The 10897-nt window shown below is 46.5% G+C and overlaps 1 pseudogene; it reads right to left on the bottom strand.

The window, feature by feature from the left end:
• Nucleotides 1-9843: 9843 nt before the first annotated feature.
• Nucleotides 9844-10838, bottom strand: LOC146894760 (GTP-binding nuclear protein Ran-like; annotated as a pseudogene).
• Between the last annotated feature and the right edge of the window lie 59 nt (nucleotides 10839-10897).

The raw sequence follows: 10897 nt of genomic DNA on the forward strand, positions 1-10897 counted from the left end.
GCCTGACCCACCACAGTGGTGGTGCTGTCCTTAGGCAAACGGTCCTGGATGGCATTAGCCCTCATGGTGGTGGTGCTATCCTTAGGCAACCGGTCCTGGATGCTATAAGAAAGCAGGTTGAGGGGCTGGAGAGATGGCTCAGTGGTTGAGAGCACTGCCTGCCTTCCAAAGGCAGTTCAATTCCCAGCAACCACAAGGTGGCTCACAGCCATCTATAATGAGATCTGGTGCCCTCTTCTGACATGCAAGCATCCATGGAAGAAATGTTGTATATATAATAAGTAAATAAATCTTTAAAAAAAAAAAAAAGCCAGGCAGTGAGCAGTGTTTCTCCCCATCTCTGCTTTTAGTTCCTGTCTCCAGGTTCCTGTGTTGACTTCCCTCAATAATGGACTGTGACCGGCAAGCAAAAGCAGCTTTTCCTCCCCGAGTTAGTTTTAGTCACTTTTTTCTCAGCAACAGAGAACAAAGCAGGGCGTGCAACGAGCCTTATTTGCCTGCAGTGGGAAGACATTACTGCAAACAGGAAGTTCCTCTCGGGGAAGCCGTCTAGAAAGCTCGTGGAGGCCCCCCCCCCCCAGACTCGGATGGGAAGTGGTGGGAGGAGTTTCAGAAGGAAGCCTTTCTTGTCTAAGTGCCACGAGCAACAGCAGGGTGGAGACTGGGCTGAAGAGTTCTGAAGTGTTCCCGGCGATCTGGGTCAGGGTTGGGGATTTGCAGAATTCTTAGTATCTTATTGAGAGTGAAATTAGTTGCACGCCATTTGAAAAGTAGCAAGAATACTCAAAAGTAAAGCAGGCAGGTGGCTCAGAGAGAAATGGTGTCAGAGAGGCGTGGTGACGAGAGGGAGCATGCTCAAGGCTTGGCTGGGCTTTGTGGGCTTCGAGAGAAGAAGGAGTTTGGTTGCAAAGGGGCATGGTGAGGGTTCCCCGTTTTGACTGAGAGGACTAGTTTATGGAAACCTTTGCTCACTTAAAGTGTCCCTTCCCATGGTGGATCTGATTTTAGTCAAATGAACACCCAACATAAGATAGTAAATAGGGGATTTTCCCTAAACGTTCACTCACAGGATACAGTGTGTGTTACTGGGTAGGAGTCCAGATTCGGTCTAGACCAAGTGGCCATCTCTCTTGTTTGTATGACGTGTCTTGGGATTTTTCTGAATAGAAGTAGAACATTACCAAGAGGTTGCTAAAGGAAGTAACTCATTTCAGTTATTTTAGCAAGTGTGTGTGCAGCACCTAGGTTGCCAACAGGTTGCTGGGTACATTGTTCATGGAGCAGTATGAGCGCGGCGCAAGCCAAGTCCGGGGTGCCAACGTGCTCCTAACGCTGCTCCGCCTCAGGGGCGGCGGAGGCTCTTGGTCTGAGCCGCAGGAGGCTGTTTCTGGGCTGCTGAGCAACAGAAAGGCTCTAAACGGCCAACATACGGGTTGGTGAGCAGAGCTGAGCAGAGCAAGCGTCTGTACAAAGTCCAAGTCTGAGTTAGGTTAGGTTTGGGACTAAGGAGCCAAGTCTGCTGTAAAGAGGAAAGCAAGTAGGGACCCGCATACAAGAGCTGAACACAGTTGACATCTGAACCTTGAATTCAGTTTTGAAACTAAAGTTGTTGAGATTCCAATGTACGGTGCATGATTAAAGCTTACTATTTAAGCCTTTAGGTCAGGTTTCTGAATCTAGATGTGATGGTTCCTGTTGGTCGTCTCAGCACTCAGGAGGGAGGCAGAGGGGAAATGTGGTGCTGGTTTGAAGATAATGTAGGCTTTGTCATGAGTTCCAGGACAGCCTGGACTAGAGTTTGACACCATGTTTCAAAATAGCAGAAGCAAATAAACAAAAACCTTTCTGAGATTATGAAATTAGTTAGGTTTTTTTTTTTTTTTTTTTTTTTTTTTGTCAACTTGGCACAGACTAGAGTCATCTGGCAGGAAAGATTCTCAGTTGAACTGCCTCCATCAGATTGACCTCTTTGGCCTCTCGGAATATCTGTGGGTGGTGCCACCCTGGGGCACATGGTCCTGGGTGGTATAAAGAAAGGTCAGGTCAGGGTGAGCAAGTGCCTTGACTTCTCTCGGTAACGGGCTGTTACTACTCAGCAGTTAGCCCTGTCCCAGTGACTTTGGGGTATGGCAGGTATCTCTGCAATAGGAAATCAGAGCACGAAAGGAGAGGTTTTCACGAAATGCAGGCTGACCTCAAACTTGCCGTGCCACAGAGATGACCTGGATTTGTGTTCCTCCTGCCTTCACACCTAACCCTTGAAAACCCGCCTGCCTAGTTTAAGCAAAAGTATTGGAGTTAGTGTGGTAAGGGCCTCAGTCCCGTGGCACCTCCTGACTCCTGCTAGCTTCCAGCCGTGATGGGGAAGTCGCTGGTGTGTCTGCAGACTTCTGCCCTCCGTGTCTTCCTAGGGTGCTTTCACCCTCTCGTCCTGTGTGAGGTACCAGCCTACAGCTGCCTTGGCTGGGTGTGGAATCGAAGCCAAGGCCTCTCCTCTTTTACAGCGCTTTTTATTTCTGTCCTTTAATTTGACAGGGTCTCACATATATTGGCTGCTTCCCACTCTCTGTGTGACCACGATGACCTTGATCCCTTCAACTTCTAAGTCCTGGGATAACAGGCACACACAGCCGTGCCTGGCAGTGAAGATTCCACCCTCACAGCAGGGCTTGCAATCTTGGCCGTGAGTTTATTGGAAAAGGAGGCGTTCGAGTCTACTTCAGGCAGTTTAGAAATTCTTGGCAAGAGCCGTAAACCCTCTGAAGGTTCCTGCTTTCTCATCCAGATGTATCATTATGCCTTGTTCTGAATTGGTCTTCTCATGCTGCCCTCCCTGTCTGCCCTGCCCTCCTCTCGCCGTCTGTACTCTCTTGGAAAAGCCACATTCAGGATGAAGGGCTTGTGCACAAGCTTGGGGACCTGACTACAGGGCCTCAGCACCTAAGTAAACTGCTGGACATGGCTGCACGTGTGCCTGTAACTCCAGCAATGTGGAGAAGACAGGGTCACTGATACTTGCTGGCCGCCAGGCAGGCTCTAGGCTCAGAGACGGACCCTGTCTCATTTCTTGGGTTGCAATTGTCAACATTCCCTCAGATGAAGGTGTCCAGAAAAAATATATATGTTTTACACAAGAAGCTAACAACCCATTCCTAGCAAAATGTTATAAATTAAGACATTTATCCAAAACTGTTAATTACAGAAGTGTTTGTGGTTGGAGACCACCCAAATGCCTCTCAGTGGGAAAGGAGCTGGATATACAATATTTTTTCTTTAGAAAACTCATTCTACTATTTTATTTGTAATGTTGAGGTTTGAACTCATTGTCTCAAATACTGTACCACACAGCCTAGAAATAGCTCTTCAATTTTATTTATTTATTATTGGTTTTCTGAGACAGGGTTTCTCTGTAGCTTTGGAGCCTGTTCTGGAACTAGCTCTTTGAAGATCAGGCTGGCTTCGAACTAACTCTTCAATTTTTAACATGGTTAATCTTTTGAATTCTGCGTGGTCTTTGAGCCAGGTCTCTGGTAATCCCAGCACTTGGGAGACAGAGGTGGGCAGATCTCTGTTAGTTCAACGCCAGCCTCATTTACAAAGTAAGTTCCAGGACAGTTAGGGCTACACAGAAAAACCCTGTCTTGAAAAGGAGTAAGAAGAAAAGGAAAGGTCTTGGCTCTGTTGCTTTCGTCAGGCAGGAAAAAGGTGGAGTGTGGAGGGCTCAAGTCTCCTGGCCATCCCATGCCTCTCCGCTTCAATAACAGGCCTCTGTCTTGCCTGGGCTCTGAGATCTGCGGTTTGCATGGTTATGTGATGGTGGGCAGAGGGGACCGTGGTGGTCATGAAAGTTGGTAGCTGGCTGTGTCTTCCCTTTATCATCATTGTAACACCATGGTGGCTCACTAGCTCTGATGCTAGTTTGTGGTTCAGGAACCTATTATTCCTCTGGCTCTTGCACACGCACCCCCTGGCGGTCTCTACTCTTACTACCAAAGCCACGGAGACAGGAACAAAGCTAGTTTGGAACTGGCTGCTTGTATTCCAGGCTGGCCTTGATCTTTCAGCAATCCTCAACCTGAACCACTGTCCCTGGCTCTTAATTGCTTTTTAAATCAAATTGTTTAAGTTGAATATATTATGGTGTATTTATGTTATGTATCTCAGCACCTATAACATTCGCCTCTATGAGTTTATACTGAGTGGTCTCTGCAATTTAATAAGTGAAGAAAGGTGTACTACTAAGAACTTGAAAATTACTTACCTTTTTCTTTATTTTGTGTGCATTTTGCCTGTGTGTCTGTGCTTTGCATCACTTGTTTGCAGTGCCCATGGACATCAGAAGAGGGCATCGAATCCTTTGAAAATCTAGTTAATGGAGGTGTGGGTATGGATTTTAGGAACTAAACATGGTCCTCTGCAAGAGCAGCCAGTGCTCTTAACTGCTGACTATCTCTCCAGGCCCTAGCTTTATTCTATCGATCTATCTGTCTGTCTGTCTGTCTATCTATCTATCTATCTATCTATCTATCTATCTATCTATCTATCTATCTATCTATCTATCTATCTTTGCATGTGCAAAGTGTATTTTTAAATTTATTTTTTTTAATATTTATTTGTTTATTTATTTATTTATTATGTATACAATATTCTGTCTGTGTGTATGCCTGAAGGCCAGAAGAGGGCACCAGACCTCATTATAGATGGTTGTGAGCCACCATGTGGTTGCTGGGAATTGAACTCAGGACCATTGGAAGAACAGGCAATGCTCTTAACCGCTGAGCCATCTCTCCAGCCCCTTTTAAATTTATTTTATATACCAACTACATTTTTCCCTCCCTCCTCTCTTCCTGTTCCCTCCCACCATTTCCTTCCTACTCCCCCTGACACCCTCCCCTCCCCCCCGTTGCCCATCTGCTCCTCAGAAAGGGGCAGGCCTTCTATGAGAATCAACAAAGCATGGCATATCAAATTCAGGCAGGACCAAGCTCCTTCCCCCTGCATCAAGGCTGAGTGAGGCATCCCACCATAGGAAATAGACTCCAAAAAGCCAGCTCATGTGTCAGGGAGAAATCCTGGTCCTACTGCCAGAGGTCCCACAAAGAGACCAAGCTACACAACTGTCACCCACATGCAGAGGGCCTAAGTCACTACCATGCAGGCTCCCTAGTTCAGGTCAGCTGTCTCTGTGGGTTTTCCTGTCATGATCTTGACCACCCTTGCTCATATAATCAACCCCTCCTCCCTCTCTTCAATTGGACTCCTGGAGTTTGGCCCAGGGCTTGGCTGTGGATCTCTACATCTACTTCCATAAATTACTGGATGACAATTAGGCTAGTCACCAATCTGATTACAGGGAAGGCCAGTTCAGGCACCCTCTCCATTATTGCTGGGGTCACCCTTGTGGATTCCTGGGAGTTTCCCTGGCACCAGGTTTCTCCCTAACTCCACAACTCTATCAAGATATCTCTTTCCTTGCTCTCCCTCTCTGTCCCTCCTCCAACTGGACCATCCCGATTCCTCGTGTTCCCATCCCCCCTCTCTTCCCCTCTACACCCCTGAAGCCCCAGTTTACCCAGTAAGTCTCATCTATTTCCCCTTTCCAGGGCATTCATGTGTCTCTCTTAGGGTCCTCCTTGTTACCTAGCTTCTCCGGCAGCTCCTGGTTTTATTATACAACTTACGTTGTAGAAGTCTTTTTAGTCTTATTTTTCCTTCAAAATTATCTTGAGTTGTACATTTTTTGTATATAAAGATGAAATGACATGATAACCACCTCAATATTTATATATATAATTACCAGCTCTCCATGGACAATAGGGAAAGAATGTTACAAAATAAATGATTGGTCTCCAGGATTATACAGTATTTAAAAAGTAGTAAGTTCTTAAGCTTCTGAATTTTGGGAATTGGAATTTTCCTGTATACTTAAGTAGATTCTCTATCTTATGTTTTGATCAGGACAAGAACTGAAAAAGAAACATACTCTTGAATTCATTTAGCACAATTCTTGCTAGAGTCCCACAAGTATTAGGACTGTTTGTAGCTTTCTGAGAAGTAGTTACTTGAATTAAACACTGGCAGCCATGTGTATTTTTGGAATACATTGGTAACCATGACACTATTTTCTCTGTGTCACAGACTGACACATCCTTTCTTTTTACTACCTACACTGGGACGGAAGACTGCCTGACCCACTGGCGGGCGGAAATGATGGGGGAAGGGAAATGGGAAACGGTTCAGGGTCCTGGGATTCCCCTGGCTTCCTAACAGTGGCCTGTTATTTCTAAATTTTTGAAATGTTTGCCCCATGGAGTTTCCCGGGGAGAAGATTTGATTTCAAATCCCACTTCTAATCCCAGCACGCAGGAGGCTCAATTGGGATGCTAAATCCTAGGCCAGCCTGAGCCCTGTTGTAAAACTCTTTCCCAAACAAATTAAAAATCAAAAGCAAAGTCCAAACAACCAAAGGAAAAAAAAAAAAAAAAAACAACCCAAAACACCCAACAGAAGAGGGCAGCGAAAAGCATTGCAAAGTCCTTCTCAGTGTGCTTTGTCGGGGAGGGGCGGCGGAGGGTGGGGGTGGGGAGATGGAGACATCTGCGAGCAATGAATCAAGGTTTTAATTTCCAGTTCTTAAATGTATTCTTCCACAATTTCGTCATAGATATATGATGCACTTTGACCATACTCTCCCCATTATACTATTGACAAAACCAGTCCCCTGCTTTTTCCTTATCTTTTTGTTTGTGGCCTGGTGCTTTTATTAAAAAAGAAATAATGCATACTGCCTCCCCGCCCGAGAGAGTTTCAGGTAGCCTCGGTGTGCTAGCTAGCCACGGCTGGGTTTGAACTCCTGGGATTCCAGGTAGCGCCACCACGCCGGACAGCCGGCTTGCCAATGTCAAAGCCTATCTTTAAAAAAAAACAACCCCAAATCCCAAGTTATATTTATGCACATGCACACGAGTGTAGTCCGTTTTCCTCAGGTGTTCCGAAGCCAGCTCACACATCTGTGCGCCGCCTTGGCCACGAAGCCGCGTTTGTCATAGTGCCCGTCTGTAGGACCCTCCGAGGTGAGGCGAGAAGCCGCCTTCCCGGGCTTTTCCAGTGTGTCCCGAGTCACGGGCAGCTGCTTAGTTGCTACCCTTAAAGGTGCACAGCAAGTTAAAGCACACGAATCAGGCCCCAAACACCTAGCGCAGCGGTCCGGACGAGCGTGCGTGAAAGCCCAGCCTCGTTCGGGTCCGGGCACCGAGGCCCGGATGCTCGGCTTCCAAAACTCTAACACGCAGGCGCAAACGCAGGCACAGTCGCGCGCGTTTAATTTAACCCCTGCCCCACCCGTCATCGCGGTGGCCGCGCGCCGTGCTGACGTCGCGCGCTCGTCTGCAGCGTCCCGCTGGGCGCGGGGGCTTTCGGGAAGGCTGCGGCTGGACTGTTGGATGCTGCGGCTTCCCGGGCGCGGGAGGCCCGGATCCTGCGGCTCCGCGGTGAGTGCGGCTCCCTCCGCCGGGCGGGGCGAGCGGGCCGCCTTGGGCTCCCCGAAGCCAGCGCAGCCGCTGTTGTAAGAGCCCTCTGTTCTCAACGCAGCGCGATCACCGCGCGCTTCCCCAGTCCTTGCCCTGGCAACGGCTTACTTTCCAGTTTTGTTTTCTTTTGCTTTCGGTTCATTTATTCATTTATTTATTATTAATTAGTTCATTCATGTTTTTTGAGTCATTCCGGGCTGGTTTTCAACTTGCGACAATCCTCCTGCCTCAGTCTCCCAGCATGCCCCAACACGCCCACCCCTCAGGGTTCTAAGCTCACCTAAGGCATTGCTTTCACTGCCTTCCAACCGAGTCGGTTGTGCGGCAGGGAGGTCACGCTTGTCGTATAGTTTACTGGTTGCTCTCTGTATTGAGGTGAGAAACAACTCCGCGGTTTTATGGGGAAACACGTCTTTCTGATCTCCACTCTTCTTCACTGTGTATTGAGAACGGGTGCTTGCTGTACACGTAACACCTGGTGTGGGTAAGCCGTGCCTCAGTGGAACCCTTGTAACGGGCCAGTGCTTTATTGGGATAGTTGCTTTGGAATTGTTAAGGAATGATTGTCCTTAACGGGTTGTGTTAATGAGCTCTCCCAGATACCTTTATCTAGGCCAGCTCAGTCCTGACTAGATCAGTTGTTCCCACTGGCAGAGCAGCATCTCATCCTGCCTTATCTTCCAAGTGTTGAAATTGAAATTGCAAGCAGGCTCGGGAATCTTTGTTTAGTTGCTGCTCTTCCTCCTCCTCCTCCTCCTCTCTTTTTAAAATAATTGCTGATGACTAAACCCAGGACCTTTTACCTTCATGATGGAGCTGCATCAGCAGTCCTGCAGAATGTCTGTTCCTTACCCACAGGTGCCTTTTGTCTCCAGTGAAGTGCCTTATCAAAATATCTTTAAATCAGAAAATAAAAGCAACCTAGTAGTAGTGTGGTCTAGCACTTGGGTGGCTAAGACAGGAGAATTCCAAGTTTTAAAACCACCTTCTTTACATTGACTTCCTAGCCAGCGTAAGCTATGGAATGAGACCCTGTCCCTGCAAACAAACAAACAAAAACCCAAACCAACCAAGCAAAAACCTCAAAAAAAGATGCCCATGAAGTATGTCTAACAGTAAATAAACAATAAATACAGTCAACAAATGTGAAATTGGGGACTAATTTTCTTCCTGGGTGGAAATGTTCACCTGTCTTCAAAGTTTTACTTTTTGCTCTGTATAAAGATGTGCATTACAGAGACAAGCACAGTGCTCTGGGAAGGGCTTTTCTAAGACTGTGGGTAAACTGCTGTAGTTAGGATGCATTATCTAGGATGAGACAGTTTTAGGGATTACTGCATAAATTGAAGAGGCCATGCAATTAGTTTTCTAAAATACCTTCTTTCCTTTCAGATTTACAACACTGAAGAGTCTTCATTTCCTCCCGTATTTTTCTAGAAATAAACCCAGTCATGGAAGTACAAAAAAAAAAAGTATAAAGAATCCAGTTTGAATTCCATGGAGTGTACTTTTGTGTATGAATAGTTATATAAAATGTTGCGTTCTCAAAAAGAAGGCTAGTCAGTATGGTACACTTGTGCAGCAGAAATGCTGAGGTAAAATGGGTTGGTAGATACTTAGGATAACTGAAGAAAGCTGTGTCTTGATAAATTGATTCATCCTTAATTATAACAGACTTAAATGAAGCCCAGGTGGACTTTGTAAAATGCAGTCTAGTGTCTGTCGAGCAGATGTGTTTACGTGATAGACACTGGAAGGGATTTAACAGGTGCAAAGAATAGCAGTCTAAGCTGTAAGCAAGGCCATTCACCAGACACTGTAGTCTTAGTAGGGCTGTGTGTTAACTTCCCCAGAAGGCGCCTGAGATAGTATAGCATGAGCTGTAGGGAAGTAGCTCTTAGAAAACAGGACCATGGAGTGTGTAGTTACTTGTGTTTGATAGATAGTTTAGATGTCGTATTAAAGTCCTTATAAGGGAAAAAAGCCTGCATATAATTTTTCCGATATAGTTAGCAATTGATTTAGTACCTAGATTTCATAACTTTTTTTTTTTAGATTTGAAATACAACTTTATTCTGATTCTAAACAAAAAGAATGGGAATGACAGCAGCAAGATTTTACCACTGACTGAATAGTGCGATGTGACTGTAGCAGTCTTATTTTTGAAATTTCAGGAAACAACTGTATTACGGACAGCTAATTATGCAAGTCCAAAAAAATAAAGGTATGTTAAAAAAAAGTATATTTTAACTGCCACATTCACTCCTTCAGCATCCAATGAAGTACGGTCTGCTTAGCTAAACACGGTGGCACACGCTGCTCCGCTGATGTCACCGGACAGTTGCTTATAAACTAGACTTCTGACACAGGGCTCCAGCTTCACTTTCTCACGGGTCATCATCCTCATCCGGGAGGGCAGTTGTTTGAGCAACCTCTAAATCATGCTCGTACTTTGTTGCCAAAGCTGGGTCCATGACCACCTCAGGTGGGGCAAGCGCAGCATGGCAACGAACTCCAAATTAGGGTCTCCAAGGAGCTTTCTGGCCAGCCAGAGGAGAGGCTTTTCAAAGTTGTCGTTACTTTTGGCAGAAATGTCATAGTACTGGAGGTTCTTCTTTCGGTGGATGACAATAGATTTTTGCCTTCACTTTTCTGACTTTAATATCCACTTTGTTGTCACACAATACAATGGGGATGTTTTCTCCTTTTTTCCTCTGATAATTTTTTATTACTTTATAGATAATAGGACCACTTCCTCCCCTCCTCCCACTTCCCTCCTACTCCCCCACTTACCCTCCCCCCCTCCAGTTCTAAGAGAGGGCAGGGTTCTCTGCCCTGTGGGAAGTCCAAGACCCTCCCCCCTCCATCCAGGTCTAGGAAGGTGAGCATCCAAACAGACTAAGCTCCCAAAAAGCCAGTACATGCAGTAGAGACAAATCCCAGTGCCATTATCTTTGGCTTCTCAGTCTGCCCCAATTGACAGCCACATTCAGAGGGTCCAGTTTGATCCCATACTCGTTCAGTCCCAGTGCAGCTAGATGTGGTGAGCTAATGGGGATGTTTTCACACACACACGCACCAGATCTCTCTGCCAGTTAGGGACATTCTTATCAGTAACTCTTGATGTTACATCAGACACGATAATGGCACCCTGGTCTTGGGTGTAGAAGCCATCGTGCAGGCCCCTGCCTCCCCGCCCAGGGTGGCTACATCATCCTCAGACTCACCCGTCCAGTGGCGCTTCACTGACGTTGTCTTCCCCACCAGGACGAGACTGAACTGGACCTGTGGCACTCCCTGGGCAGCCATCGCCACGATCCTTCCAGAAGACTCTCCGCGCCTGTCCGACTGAAGCTGACTTCATAACT

This window comes from Myodes glareolus, chromosome 4 (genome assembly GCF_982192425.1).
Source record: "Myodes glareolus chromosome 4, mMyoGla1.1, whole genome shotgun sequence".
Lineage (NCBI taxonomy): Eukaryota > Metazoa > Chordata > Mammalia > Rodentia > Cricetidae > Myodes > Myodes glareolus.